This window comes from Cyclopterus lumpus, chromosome 3 (genome assembly GCF_009769545.1).
Source record: "Cyclopterus lumpus isolate fCycLum1 chromosome 3, fCycLum1.pri, whole genome shotgun sequence".
NCBI lineage: Eukaryota > Metazoa > Chordata > Actinopteri > Perciformes > Cyclopteridae > Cyclopterus > Cyclopterus lumpus.
The window spans coordinates 21064637-21081193 of record NC_046968.1 but is presented as its reverse complement, the minus strand read 5'-3'; positions in this window follow the sequence as shown (position 1 = coordinate 21081193).

Genomic DNA, 16557 nt, shown 5'->3' with positions numbered 1-16557 from the left:
TAAAAGTACCGTTGATACAAGCTCACGATAGCCGACTGTAACGCTGTCTTTTAAATGCATTCAAATGGCACAGTGAGCCCTGCTCAATAAACATTTGATTTATTATTTGGAGGCTGGACCACAATACTCAGGCAGCCAGTTAGCACATCCTGGTAATACTATAATATACTGAATTATGCCTTAATTTGGATTTTATTACAAAACTCACACCTAACGACAAAATAGGTTGTTTTGTCTATAATTACCCAAAGGACAGTTTTGCACACATTGCTTGGACAAAATCAAGCCAACAGTCTTATTTAAAGTTTCTTAAAATGAGTGATGGGAGGCCACATGGAGGCAGCTATGATGATAAGGCAATATGCCATGTATGCTGCAGTTTAAGTCCAATACAAATGTCACGATGGGGACAATAAAGTATATTATATTGAAAGAACACCACATGTTCTAACAAAGTTTGAGTTTTCGGCGGTTCACATAACACATTTCTATATTTGGGTTTTTTTCTGTGCTCCTCTCACTGGTTTGAATGGGGTGCTCTGTTGGGAATAATGAAGTCACTTCGGTTGTGGCTTTATTTGGTAATATGTATTGTTCTTCTTTATTGTACAGAAATATTGTTTCAAAACCAGCTTTTCAGATTCTGCACACTGGAGTTACAGCTCCCTCATAGCAGAGACATTTGAGCATTTAAAAATGGTTCCTGGTCAAAAAACTGTCCCAATTGAACTTGTTTCAAACAACTAATATGGTGGGTTTTGTAGATGACCTCAGCTAACATGCCCCTATTCTCCTCTTATGATCCACTTTCAATAGCAGTATATACCACGTTCTGTGTTGCTCTTAGATTGTATAGCAGCATTCCCTGTAACCCAAGAGATGGGTAACTATAAAGTGAAAAAGGTAAATCAATGAGAATCTCATCAGCACCAACTACCATCATGGCAACAACTCGAACAATAAATCACGGGATAAAAATTCAGCCCAAGTTTAAAATGTCAAGGATGATTTAAAAAAAAACAACAAAAAAAACATTGTTGACTTTAGTTTAGCTACATCTAATACCAATATTTCATAAAAACTTTTCCTGTCCACAAATACTGCATGTTTTAAGATGATTTGATCAGTTTATTGGTATCAAGGTGGAATAATAAGCTATGCAAATTGACATAACCATAGTATATGCATGATTGGAAAATAACATGGCCATAACTTCCCCTTGAAGGGCTTTAACCCCAGCTGGAATGCCTCGCCTCGTTATGCTTGGAGCCAGCCTTCAGGAAATGTAGCTGTGGGGAAAAAAAATATCTATGAGGGGTGGTGAGCAAGAAAGCGGTTGCCATGGGGATGCAGTGGCGCACGGGCTGGGAGGTGCGGAATGTTGCTTCTATGGGCCACAGGACATCAGACGTGGTGTGCAGCAGCCGGGGCTTTAATGAGCGTTGTGAGGTGTGTTGGTGGGCCTCACTGCTGCACCCAGGTTTGGGAATACCTGAAACCTCCATCCCTTCAATCCCTTCTATAGGCCGTTTTTTAAACGCGGGCCAGGATTGCATTCACTGAATGCAGAGTACAGGCTGCGCTTCATATGCAGATTAGTGTGCTTTAATTGTCGCAGCCCCTAATTCCTAATGTATGAGTGGGAACGGAAACGCATTCAAAGATGTGCATTCAAATGAAATAGTCACGGCTTCTAATGAAATATTCTGTCAGTTTGGAGTTTCTATGGGCGACTCTGCCAGTGCAACTGCTTTTAAGAAGAGGGGCACGCTGCTTTAATTAATGAGCCTCTGGGCAGCCTCGGCCGGCCTTTTAAACTCTGTTTGTTTGGTGGCCTTTATTTTTGCCTGCCGTGGACTTTTCACTGCAGGATGATGGACCAGACGTTGCATTAATAGCTTGTTGAAATCCTTTGCACTCCATTTTTTGTCTTGACAACACGCAGGATGAACATCCAACATTTTTTTAGTCGGCTTCTACGTCTTGATCTGTATTTCTGATATGCTCAGTCACCGGGATAATCCTTTTCCCGTGGGCATAGAATATTTTGTATTTTATCTCTGAAACATATTTTCAATTAACAGGGAGATGGAAATTGATACCCCATCAAATTTGATGAAAAGAAAATTGTCGATGATATTCTTTGTGTTTCTTTTTTTTTTTATTTTACATGTTACTAATGGGCATATCCAGATTGCTTAATTAGAGAAACACTAGATATGTTAATAGGAAAGGAGCTGGAGTGTTACATTACTTCCCAAATGCAAAGGCTCATAAAAACAAGAGGAATTATAAAGGTTTAAAATGTAAACACAATGGTAAAAAGAAAATTTGAATAACAAGGGCCTGGATTGTGTCCTTAGGGTTAAACTGCAGAGGAAGAGCAATTTTTACTCGAGGGAGGTGGTTGTCAATGTTTTCGATAAAACATTTCCTGTTGGCGCTTAAAAAAGAATTTCTAGTGGCTGTACTAATGAAGCAACTGAACTTTTGATTATGCAATGCAATCAAAACTCTTTGTTTTTAAAAAAGGAACTCCTACTACGTTCCCCTCTGAACAATTAATCGCAGTAAATCAGCACCTATAATCACTAATTTACTTGCTTTCACTCTGAGTAAAGTTCTTTCATTTCGTAAGTTTACTGTTAAATTATGAAGACCTTTTTCGGGAAATGTGACAATCTTTGTCCCTGTGAGGCGTTCAGTTGAGTTGAACAGAAACTAAGATTTCCCTGTTGCATTCGCACTAAACACTGAATTTAAGCTTTTTAAATATTAGTACAGATTCTATTACTTATTTTTACATCCTCCGACCATTTCAGTTTGGATTTTTTTCAAACTGGCTGGTCTTGTTGCTTACAAAACAGCTTTAGATTTTTGTCACTGTCATTACATTACATAACATTTAGCTGACGCTTTTATCCAAAGCGACTTACAATAAGTGCATTAAACCATGAGTCCAAACTCAGAACAACCAGAATCATGCAAGTACAATTTCTTCAATAAAGTTAAACTGTCAAATTGAATTAGTAGGTACAGGAATCACACAGTGACAGATGAACATTTACATGTTCATACACAGATGTGTGCTGGGAGAAAGAGCTAAAGACATGTGAGACAGCACCTTCTACAGTCCTTTGTGTTTGTTTCTGTCAACGCCAGACTGACAGTCTCTAGTAAAGATTTGTGTATGACCAAGTCTTGGAAATGTAAACGGTTTTGAAAAGCTGTTGGTGATCACAGATATTTGCTCATTTATTCAACTGTATATTGTTAGTATAAATATAGGCTACTCCAAAGATTTAAACAAGATAAAAGCAGAATACCCATTATAGTTTATAAATGTCTGATTATTGAGTAACTAATAGTGGATAATAGCCTGTATTTAATATAAACTGTATCATTGTTATCATGTTATTGCAGGCTTTTCCCAGCACCAATACAATGTTCACATAATGTAGTTAACACTTCTGTCAGCAATGAGGAGGTTACATCAGCCAGATGATCTGCAGTTACAGCACGATGGCCAATTGAGGCTTGGATGTAATGTGATACATCTAAATAAATGTGGGGTTACATTTTTGAATAAATTCCCATGATCCCTGGTTTTGAGGAGAACGTTGATGAGGTTGGGACACCTAGTAAATACCTGGATGAATAGAAAAACCCTTTACCAGTTTGCCTGTTACTATACTCCACATTTGAGAATGCTTTGCAACTAACTATATGATTCAACAGTAATCTGATACGCGCTTTCTTTCGTATTAATTTGTTTTGAGTCTAAACATGTTTGCTGCTGTAATACAATATTGTTTTTATGGAGCAACATATAACCTAATTAATCACTGCAGAAAATAACCTAATTCTATTTATAATGCAATGTAATTATTCTGCATTCGTACAATGAAATTAGGGAGACCTGCAATGTGTGTTTGGTGATTAAAGTTGATTTATTGGGACTATTTAAGGATTAGATGCACTCTCTTCCATGTATGAATATTGAAAGATATCCCAAAGACAGTTGAATTTCACAACTAAGGAAAACATTGTGGCATTCGGTCTCTTTTCCTTCACAGTAAACACACATTGACAGTTCAATTTGAATTTAACTGGAATGCTTATTGTTTTGTTCATCAGAGCCACCAGCTCAAAGTTTAACGATGACTCATTAAAGTCACTATGCCCTGGGTCTTGTTTTGCAGTGCTGTGGTGCGCTTCTTGCCAATGTACAACATCCCTGGGACTCGGATGTTGCAATAGTTTTTGAGAGTGACTGCACAATGTTGCCTTATTTATTTGTGGATATAGTATCTCTCCCTCGTGTTCCCCTCCATCTTTGAGGTTTAACTGTTCCCCTCCAATATTCAAGCCCTCCTTCCTCGCCTTAATACGACCAGTGTCGTAGCAGATGGAGCTTTACAATGAATCGTGTGTGGAAAATTAATAGTACTGAGGTGCAGAGTGTTGCATGATGCTTTTATAAGTTCACAAATATTTAATGTGTCCTTCTGAAGAGAGAAAAATGCATGAATAATGCATGCATCCAAACTAGTGTGTTATGCTAGCTGGGTAGTTAAAGTGAAACTACAGTCTGTGGTTACATTGTCAAGCCTTTTCCCCTCAGACATGTGATTAATACATTTGTTTGGTTTGTGTGAAAATAAATCAGTGTGTTAACTAGGTTATAAATGGTAAATGGACTGTGCTTGCGCTTTACACTACCAGGTTGCCACATCTTTGTTTGTGTGTGTATGCACGGTATACGTCTGTGTGCAGAATCCACTGTGTGAAGACCAATTCTCTCAGAAAAGGCCCAGATTTAAGTGGAGTAATACTTCTGTCATCATGTTACTTCTATTTACCCACTTGTCTAAAACCCTTTCTCATCTCGTGGAGCACAGGCCGTCCATGCTCCCACTATTACCACCAGTAGTGGTGTATAGCTACTACACTAGACATAGTCATTTTAACCACAATAAAACTTTATTTTTTTAGAATTCAACATTTGCAGTTCTGATGAGTTATTGATTGCATGCCTTAGGCTAAGGATTATGGGAGCTGCATAGGCTGTAGTTAAATGCAAACTAAACAATTATTTTATATTGGTTGAAATTATAAGTCCATGGTCCAGTAGATACCAAATTTGGCTTGAAATGTGCATAGACATGCCATAATGTTTTAGCTTTTTAGGAATTTATGATTTTAGATTAAGATGCTTATTCTGAACATTTTTGGATGACCATTTCACATGACAAACAATATTGACTTGGGTCTGAACTTTTTGTATGGTTTGTAACAGCTATTCAATAATGTTATCTGAATGTGTTGATTGCCATGTAACCTCTCAGAGAGGGATTTCAGTTTTTGCCTACATCCCCCCCTGAACCTCCCCATTCTTCCATCGATTTTAACTGGATTTTGTCCGAATCCTGAGCTCAATATGAAAAGGAGCCCAGGCCACAGTCATAAAAACCCGAAAATCCAAAACAGAAACATGGATATGTCATCTCTCTGATGATTTACCATGATTACTATATCTCAAAGTAGAACACGCATTTCACTACAATTTCAGGAGTGGGAGCAGAAGTGTGTTATTCCTTACCTGACCCCCTATTCTTTCATTTTACTCAGCGCTTTGTGTAGATCAGGTGTACCAACCTCAGCATCCCAGCAGAGGAGACATATATGCTGCATTGCAATGAAGACTTCTATTTGACATTGATGCACCTTTGTGGTATTATATGCAAATTGGCATGGATGAAGGCGGAGACTGTTTGATGTGCAAATGATGATTTTGGGGCACTGCAAATGTGCACACCACTGCTTTTCTGTTAATTGCCTCCCCTGTGGAGTCAAAAAACTTTATTAGAGAAGGAATGAATGTGAGCCTAAAGAGAACGAGTTTCACCTTTCACGGTTTGAACCGGTGGAGGACTGAGTGTATTCATCAACACAGGCTGTTATGAAAGTGTAACCAGGTAGATAATTTGAGTCCGTAATATTTTCATTTAACGATTATTTTCTAATTTTGATGCAACCAGACTGTTAATTTAGGTTTTAAAGTCATTCTAATCTAAATATATTTCTGGGTCACAGCAGTTTCACCCAGCAGTTTCACCCAGAGGTGTTCTCATTGGTGATTGCGGAAAATGCAAACTCCCGATTGGAGAAAGGAAAATAAGTCCCACCCTGCTGGCAGGAAGAAGAATTGACGTTACGGAGGAGGACATATAAACTACAGTTGTGAAATAGAGTGTTACATGTTAAATTAAAGCAGCATATTTTTCATTGTTAGTTGCTGGAAAAATGGATATGGGTTGTTGCCAAATTAATTATTCTTGATTATTTGGTACTTTTGTTTGTGTTATACTGTAGCTACATGTTTACAACGCGACTGCTCAGTGTTACTTAGAATATTTAGCTAGTAAGTTTAAGAGAACTACTAAATATCTGCATTGAGATTACCTTACATGAATGTGAAGTAGGTGAAGTTATTCTTTTGTTGTTACTCAGTTCATGATTCAAAAAAGGGAAACACATACTGTTTAACTCAGGGTTAAATAGCTAAACATAATTCCGAATTGGTTAAAGGAGGATTCAATGCTCCATGTGAGAATTGCTGTGTTCATTTTGAGAATCTTGATGTGACACACATTATGGTCATAACATAGATATAAATGTCATGACAGTAATAGCCTTGTTTTATACAGTCTAGGTTTTTGAGGGTCCCTGGATACCTTGTGATTCTGGATGTTGGATGTTGAACTCTCCCTGATGAGGGAGATGGCGAGCCACCCCTGAAACCCGATCATCTCCTTACACCGAAGAGTTGGATAGAAGATATTCTCTGTTGCTGAGGAGAAGACAACCGCTTCTTCATTTCCGATCACCTGAGTGCACCAGTGTGGTAGGATTAATTTAGGAAACAATAGAGCTCATGACTGACTTATTCTTTTGATTTTGGAACTGAAACTGACTGACTATTGGAACGGACTGTGAAAGGAAACGAGGAAAGAACTTGAACTTCGAAGGAACTAGATCTTAAAGCAACAAACTGAATGAACACTGAGACAAATCAAGGATATGTTCACCATTTCAATGGAACTGTGTTGGTATTATTTAGAATAAGAGCAGAGTCAATGTTGGGAAAGATGTCACTTGAATGTATGTTTTTTTTCTATTTTCATATGGTTCAATATAATCTTTGAAATCAAACCAGTCAGTGGCTCAATTTTCTTTGTGTGTCGATTCTTAACTTGTAACCTCTCCCAAACTAACCTAGACCTTGGCCCAATAATCATTTGAATATCCTGCTGTCACTAAGCGGGTTACAAAAGCATAGGCTGTAATTGTAGAGGGTGCTCTACACTTTTATTGGAGGCGGGGCCTATACGTTGTGCAGTGAGGAATTGGCTGGAAATTGCAACACTATGGTCCTTTTTGAAAGAAGAAGTACACACTCGTGGTGAGAGTTGAAAGAAATGCAACATGTCTCAAGTTGTAATGTTTATTGATCCTCTCAGTGCTCACACTAAAACTGTAATAACGGGATGTTATTGTACTCTTTGGCCTAGTATCTTACACTACACCAAGAAAAGGTCAGCCCAGACAGAGTTTGCAGTTGTTGCATATCAGTGTAAGCTGCTGCCTCATATTTGCTCTGCATTCTTTACCATTTCATAACTGCAACTGCAACTGGTAAACTGAGCTGTAATGAATTATGTTATCAGATTTATTTGCATTGAATTTGTGAAAGACCCTTTGATCAGATTGTAATCAAAGACAGTTTATTTCACTTGCATTATACATTACCAGTTGTCAAAGACATTGCAGAGCAAAGGGGCCGACACATCCCACGTGTGTGCCAACCACAGCTTTACAGGCAACTAGCATCCGGAGCCTTTCTGGTGCTGCATCTGATGCAATGGAGAGCACGACTACACATAAGTGCACACAAACATGTTCGAAGACTTTTTGACACGTGGATGAACAGAAAGTGATGGACACCACAATCCATTAAGAAATGTACATCTTTTAGGTGATTTTTTTGTATTTTATGTCGGGCTCAGTGGAGCTTTAAGCAATTGTTCTGTGTCTGAGGCATATCAAGAGTTTTGAAGACATACGGGCTTGTGTTTTTTAGTTTTTGTTTTAGTGTCACATGAAATGTACAGGGGGCATCAAATAAACCAGAGAGAAAAAAAAAGGTGTGTGAATCTTTTTGGTATAACAATTAGATTTACATTTTTGGGGTAACGAATGGATTCAAAATTGGATCTTGATTCAGTAGGCCTTTTTATAGGGCTGCTAATTTCAGAGATCTACTTCAGTCCACTGTGTGCTAATAAATGCTGTGTGGCTAAATATGGCATTAAAGCAGAGTTAAGTGTATATAGGATTATGGAGATTTTATATGTAGAAAAATGTATATCAACTGATTTCAATAATTTAAAGCCACAAAGGCAATATATAATCATGTTAAACTTTCACAGATTGAATACAGCCTTTTATTGGATATAAAGCTGTAGAAACCGAGGGCACAACAAGGGCCGCAGGTTTGATTTGAACCTGGGCGCCACAACACTTTTCACAAAAGACTTTAAGAATAACAAATTCAACAACAAATAATAATCAGAACCGGATCATACAACTCACGTTTCTGATCGGATCACAGATCGGATCAGCACAAAAGAAAAAAGGGAACAAATCTAACTTTTAGAGATCCTTGATCAAGTATTTTATGCAACCAATACTAATTGCCGATCATTGATTAACCATATTTGCAAATACAGATTCCTTTGGTTCTTTGATTCTAGCAGCTGGTCTACACGGCCACATACTATTAGATTATTTTTTGCCCCCGAACCAAATATAATTTCCAGCACTATGAAGTCAGTGTAAACCATCAAAAAGTCTAAATTTTATTCTTTTACTATGTAATAGTAATTTTGTGTTTTTCTTTCTTCACAAAAAAACAAATTCAAATGAGAAGGAAATAAAAGATGGTATTTTTATTTATTAAAACAAATCTTGTGATTAGTTTTAATGATGTATTATACGCTGCTTCGTGGTGATCTAATAGCTATTCATGGTGTTATGAAAACATTCCTTCAAACAACTGGATTTATTCAAGTTTCTCACCAACATTACGTTTTACAAGAATATATGTGAACGCATGTAATCTATCTTCGTTGAAGAAAAGCAGAGAGGCCGATGTCCTGATCGCATATTTTACTGAATATTGGCGGATAACGATCGTCAGTAAAACTTAAGTTCACACTGTAATCGTTAATGTTAAACTGTGTAATTAATCTGTGGTTCATATGCGTGTCGGACCGTGAGGAGGGATCCGTACGGATCATGGATCGATAATGGACCGTTACACCACTAAAAATGCCTGTAAAGCATCAGCCAGCTGTCTTCTATCGGACTCTTTGTCTCTATTTATTCCTGTCTCTCATTATAAAATATCCTGCAATTCACAAGGGATTGTTGATTCATGAAGTTGAAACGAGGAGTTGTCAATACAATACCCACTCATTTCATTACATAAACATAAATAGGGTGGCAGCTGGCCGGAGGGAGATGGCCAAGAGATGGCCTGAAAGTTTCCAACTCACTGCTGGCTACATTGTAGGTAATTTACAGTAACTCAATTACAGCAATTACTACTACTCGCCTAACTTTTAAGTGGTTACGTCACCAGGCTGATCTCGACCAGATAGGTATGTGGTTGCTTTACTTGTAACGTAATGCCTGCTGGCTGGTAGAACACAGTCCTACATTCATCTATTTTTTCCCCTACCTCCCGCTATATTCCATGTAGGTGTCCCAGGGCCCCGGGTGCTGTCTCACTGGCTTACTGGCACAACTGGATGGAGTTGGACTATCATGTCATTTGTTACACAGGAGTGAAAAATGCTTATTGAATTTGTTGCAGGTGGATTTCAATCAGGTTTTAGAGACATGCATGATCTAAAAAGATGATTATTGGGCTGCTGACTAACTTCGGTTGCATTGCTGTGCCTAACTTTCTAGGGTGCGATTTCAGATAAACATACACAGACAGACTCCCAATGAAAATGTTTAGGTTTTTGGAGCCGGTCCTCTTTACTGTGTCAGGTATGTTGCACTGCCATGTTTCTACAGTAGCCTACAACAGACAAACCCAACCCTGGCTTTAGACAAGCCCTTTTGCCTCGGCCACTGTAGTTCTACAAACTTGCCACTTGTTGGCTTCTTTAACAAGTGAATTATCAGTTTGGTGAGCATTTACAGCACAAGGTTAGTGTTAATGACATTGTAGCTCTTTAGGCATTTAAAATACTTTTATACAATATTGGCGATGCAGTACTGGTCAGTAGAATACATTCATTGTTGGTTTTGGTCTTATAGGATTTGGTGACAATAAGAAAAATAAAAGAGTATTGCCATCTTTATCCTATTAAGCAATTGCATGTTAAGTATTTTCTTTAAGACACGAGCATCCATAGCAGCAGTGTCATATTGTATCTGTTTGACGTCCATTGTTTATAGGATGCCTACAAAGACCGCAGTTTGTTTTGACTGTGACTGCAGCAGATTGTCTGATAGGAGCTTGGCCAATTTGTGAATTCTCAGTGGCCTGTTGGTGTTGTTGCAACGTGCTGTCGGTCAGGCGCTCCACCACCACAGCTTCCCACTTTCTCGCTGCCGGGAGATTGTTGTCCAACAACATTAGCAAGTCCAGAGCTCTGTTTTTGCAATAATGTTGCATTCTAGTCAGAATTGGGGGAAAATTGGGTTTTGCCTCAGAAGCTCACATGAAAAATATATATATTTTGTATCTGTAGCAATTCAGCTTTAGTTGGTCAATTTGGTAATATTCAAGATATTATGTGCATTCTCACAATGAGAGCGTAGCATCACATGAATAAAAGCATCGCAGGCCAAGTCGTGTTGGAACGAGGAACTGAATCATTTGCTCTCTTAGCACGCTCACAGCTGCCTGTAGATAAGGCTTTGTCTTGTGTTTTAAGCAGATATTTGACGCAAAGATGGGTGTTTTCTGTGCCTTGGAGGAGCTAGTAGTAAAAGTGCAGTAAAAATGGCCAAGGTTGACGTAGGACAGATAAGAGCTACACATTTATTATAATTAAGCAAGCTGCTCCTGCCTCTCAAGCTGTTGTACTATCTACTTCCATTAGAAAAACAGACCAGACAATCAAAGGAAGGCAAGGAATGATGAATAAATACTGGTCAAATCTGCTGAGCTAATTTATGGTAAAGGGGTTTCGGAACACATAAAGGATAATCTTCAGAAATTACCTTTTAAATATCATAGAAAGATATGGGGACACTTCGATGGCAGGTGTAGGAGCTGCATGATCCATTAGCAGGCTGAGGTGGAAAGTTGTTTCAGCTATACAGTTTTCTCCCCCACTTGTCAAATATGCTTTGTTGTTTATTAATTTGACATTTAAAAAAACAAACAAATTCAAGGCATTCTTCTTGTGTTTGGTATTTTCCTATTGCAAGGAGAGAAACAGTTTCAGGCAAAGAGTCTTTGTTCAATTAATTAATTACTGTTGCTGGTACCGTTGTTATCCCTCAAAATATTTTGTTGTTTTTGAAACAATTGCCCTTCAATTCCATACAGTAGGAACAATTAATCTCTACACATCCACTGACAAAACAACCACTCTCGGAGAGAATGGTATCTAAGGCCTGGCCCTGCAGGGTGGTGGGCTTGGTGATTAATATGGGGGCAGAGCAGGAGGGCTGCAGAATGATTAATTGAGCTCAGGACCTCATCTGCAATGTTTTGATGAAAATGAAGAGGGGATGAAGGGTTGTGGTGGTGTGTATGTATTGTGGGGGAGGGAGGAGAGTACGGTATCTTAATGAAGCTTCTATGTGTTGGTTTACAGTAGGTGTGTCTGTGTGGATGGTCTCGTGTGGCTATGTGTGACGACTCTCTCTGTTTGCCCACCTCTCTCACTTTATGATTTTAAAGCTCAACATTGAATAAACGCAGAAGGATCCACATGTCTTCACCTCACCGACGCACACATCATCTATAACCTTGCCAGGCACACGCCTACAGTTTACAGTTGGGCTTTTGATAAAGTTTAATTTAACCTTGCCTGAGGGGAAGGACATTGTGCACCAGTAACTTCCTCTCATTCTGTTCCACTACTTCCTCAAGCCATGCACAGCTTAGAAACGGATCCAACATGGCGAAACTGTGCACACTGTGTAGATGATGCAACTTGAGAGGGAGCACGAACACAGCCATTTCAGACGAGCCGCAATTATCACTCGGCGTGCAAAGGGCTGAATTGTGCTCAAGAGACGGTTTGATCCTCAGGGGCTGAAATAAACACCCGGGGGATACAAGGTGACATGCAGTTGGCGTTTTGTGATACAAGAGAAGTGATGGCCTACTTTGTAGTGAATGCAGCTCTTTCATTTGATATTAAAGACCGAAGGATCTCATTAGTATGAAAGCTGTAGTGTGTATGTTGGTCAGTTTATCAAAACAGACTTTTCAAACAGGCAGAAATGTCTGCTCCTTTAACCACTAAATTGATCCTTTGACCACTGGTGAGTGTATGCAAAACACTTTTCCGTTGATAGCCTGCATTTTGTTTTAAAATTAAATTAACTTTAGTCTTTCAACCTTTTGTTAATTCTTGCTTCTGATTAGCGAGATGGTTTTCTCCACCCCTGCTGCGAGCTGAGCTCAGCCTGAGATCTTCCGGCAGTGCTGTGCTCAGTCGAGCTTGTTCTACTACAGCTCCTACAGGCTCTGGAGGACCTTTTCTCATGAAGCCAGCAAGCCATGTCTTTTAGCAATTACTGACTTGTTATGCTTCTTTGAAAGGCCCATTTTCTAAGTATAAGTGAGGAAGAATATGATATTCTGTTGTACATTTAGCTCAACTGTTGTTTTAAACTACTACAAACCAACCAACTGCAAAACATCTACAGCTTGCTATAGCTAGTTTGAGGTATTTTATCCAGTAGATTATGTAAAGCAGCAGGGTTCTTCTGGACCACCTGACTGAAATGTAAATTATTAATGTTACAAGTTTAGGTTTGAATTTCTTTCCTAAAGACCTCCAATTAGGTTCTAGACACACTTATTAGAATAAAGAGTGAATAGCACATGCAAGATGTTTCCTGTGGCTGTTTCATATATTAAATGCCACACCATGATTCCCCAATTGAACTCTGTTGATGTGAAGCAGCCGCATTATGAAATCCTGGGGTTTCACCAGCAGCAGTAACAAATACAACTCTGTTGCTGATTTGGTTAAAAACAGTCACATTGAGTTTGTGAATGCATTATTACCGCTTAGGTATCTAATAAATAGAGAGTAATCTCACAATGCAAATACACTAATGAAAATCTAAAGGATTATAACAATAAGATGTTTCTGTATGATACTTTCATCAGTTGAGGGTTATTTCTTTTTAGAAATTAAAAGCAGATGTGTGCACTTCTTATTAATTAATGAAGAGCGATACCTAGTATTATGCTTGACTGACAGCTTAACTGAGCATTGTAATTTGACCTCCATGTATCCAAGCTTTCTTTGTGAAACACTTTAAAAACTTCTCTGGAGAAGCAATTAATGCTCAAAATAGAACTTCTATATTCACTACATTGCATTATATTTTCATATCTGTCAGCGTTCCCGAGGTCTGCGGAAAATTACAGAGGTGTCGTTCCTTTTTGGTATAAAAAAATAAAAGAAGCTGATGTAATTATTCCGATTTAAAGTGATGTTACATCTGTTTAGAAGAACTGGATGTGACAGGACTAACTTCAGTGCTCTTTGTTTTTTCTCAGGCCAATCTAAATGCAAAAGAAATTGAGATTGAGAGAGGAGGATGAATTCTGTTCCTAGGGTTGCTCTGACTGTAAATCTCAAAGAAGTGGGCTTTAAACCCACCAAAATGGATCCAATTACAAAGAGGGCTTTTTGGTGACACTTGTGGAACTGTGTGTAATTGTATAACCCTAATTTTCCTGGCATGGAGGCTCTGACAGAGGCCTGTCATCTCCCCCTAAGCCTCTTCTCTAAGGCACGATGCTGAAATGAGATCTCGTCTGAGCTGCGAAAATGTTGAAAGTAATATAACGGTCACCAAGAGAACAAAATCACCTTCTTACGGAGAAATATCTTAGGAAATACGGCTCTAGCTTCCATATCTGGCCCCTCTGCTCACATGATGCAGTGAAGAGGGCTGTGTAACCTTAATGTTCTTGCAGAGGACAAACAGAAAATCACCCAGCAATTTATTGTCAGCATATAGACTTTCTTGGATACTTGATAAGGGACATGAGCAAGCATGTGCACATATTCCTGAAAGATTACTATAATTCTTTAAGTTAAATAAAACAAAGTTTTAAGGAATGGAGCAGTGGGGCTTGTGTTCCTGGCTAAATTCACCTGGTGTGCACCCTTCCCCCCCTAGCAATGCCTCCCAGACCTCACGGGCAGCAGCAGCGTCCTCTGGCATGGCAGCCTAATGGCTCATAAGTGTTTTATAGCAGTGCATGATTGTGCATTAACATCTGGCTAGTCCCTGTCTACCTCAACTATTGCCAGACCCCCTTTACACCTTGCTTTAAATTATGTCTTGCACCAATATTGTATCTAGTTATGATTTAGCCTGATTATATTTACGCAGCAGAAGAGACGCTAAACGCAGACAGAGTGGTGGTGAATGCATGTTGTCCCTTTGACTTCAGTATTTCATTGACTGGCCAGAACCAGGCTCTGATTTAACAATGAATACATGTTTACATTGTAAGGCAAAACAGTCTTCATGTTAATTTGAATGTTTGTCTTTCCAAAAGAAAAAAAATGTATTGAATTTTTTTCTTTATGAACATGAACTGTATTGCATGTTTTGTTTAAGAAAACTAGATTCTGGGAGGGTGAGTGAATATAGAAGTGTGTTTGTGTGTGTGTGTGTGTGTGTGTGTGTGTGTGTGTGTGTGTGGGGGGTGCTCTGAAAATGACTGCGGATAGTAGCAAATATCCTACCTTTGATCTTTGCAACCATCAAAGAGATCCGTCCTCCCGAAGTCAGACACCCAGCTACAAGCGGTGCTGCATTTCATATGCTTTGAGAGGATGTCAAACAGCATCTCTCCGTTTCTCTTCGGCTGGTCAGTAATCTCTACACAGAAATACTGTGAGATTGTTGCTTCCTAGATCACAGACTGCCAGCCACTAGCCCACAGTTAGCGCACTAACACATGTAAAAGCCATGCCCATAGATATCAATATATGAATGTCAAAAGATGAGAAATAAAGTCTTCGTTTGGCTTTTTACTAGACAACTGACAATGAATCAAAGGAAATCCATTATTCCCAAATTAACTACTCACTCCAGACATAGTGCTTTAAGGCACTACGCTTATGCCTCCTTTTGCATCTCTAACGGATGACCAATGGCCAGTGTGCTGCTTGAAGAGCTCAATTTCCCAATGGGTCAGTGTTCCATTTGTACTGTTATGTTCAAAAACCTTTGGGTGGACCTGAAAATGTCCGGAGACGAAAAATGATGATAAAAAGTGTTATTAAATTAAGTGTTAGAAAAAGAGTATTTGCTTCTCATTGGTTTAGCTTTACAGGAAATACATTGACACACAGTCTGCTCATAGGCTGAGCCGTCTCTCTGTTGGTGCGCAGGCGTGTCCACGCCTCTTGGCCCTTGACGTCATCACACGGCGCTCCTTCTGTACGTTTTTCCAACGTGGTCCTTTTCATCTCCCATCCTTATTGCTTACATCCTTTTAAGTATCACAAAGACATTCTTTAACAAGTGGTTGTTACAGTAAACCAGTTACCTTTAGTAAATTATCTACAGTATCTATTCAACTATCAGTTGGCAGTCAGGTGCAAATAAAAGGTAGAAATGTGCCAAAGAAGGCATTGAAGAAGACTACAAGCTAGTAAACATAGATGTGAACAAAAGAGGATTCAACATTTTCACTAAGTCTTATGTTTTATGTGGAAGTTCAAGGCATTTTGAAAACTCTACAGGGCACCTTTTTTAATGTTTTCTATCCTTATACATACACTGCGATGATCAAAGATATTTAAATTGTACTATATCTCAGTACCCATATCACCAATAACACATTTTTGAATTTCATTATCCTCTAGTATTAATGGCTTTTCACAGAAGATGTGCCTTTCCATAAAATAGAGAACACCAAACCTTGTAGACTGGTAGTACTGCCTCTGCCAATTCTAATCTGTGTAAATGTTAGAACTTTAAAATCACATTTTCCTCCCCCATGACTAAACTGCTGGACTGCAGCCCAAAGGTCCCTTCAGCTATAATGTGTTATTTTTTATCATGTCACAGTGAAAAAGGTATTGTAACCCTTTTCTGTACCAATGCAATTTTTTTCTCACACAACCTTCTTAGGGTCAGAACAATATGTACAGTTTTGTTATCAGGGTTGCAGTTAATCTGTAGCGTGCACAACTGGGGAAATTACTTCCTCTTTGCGATCAATCCAGGAAATGAAGCTTATTTGACTGTTTC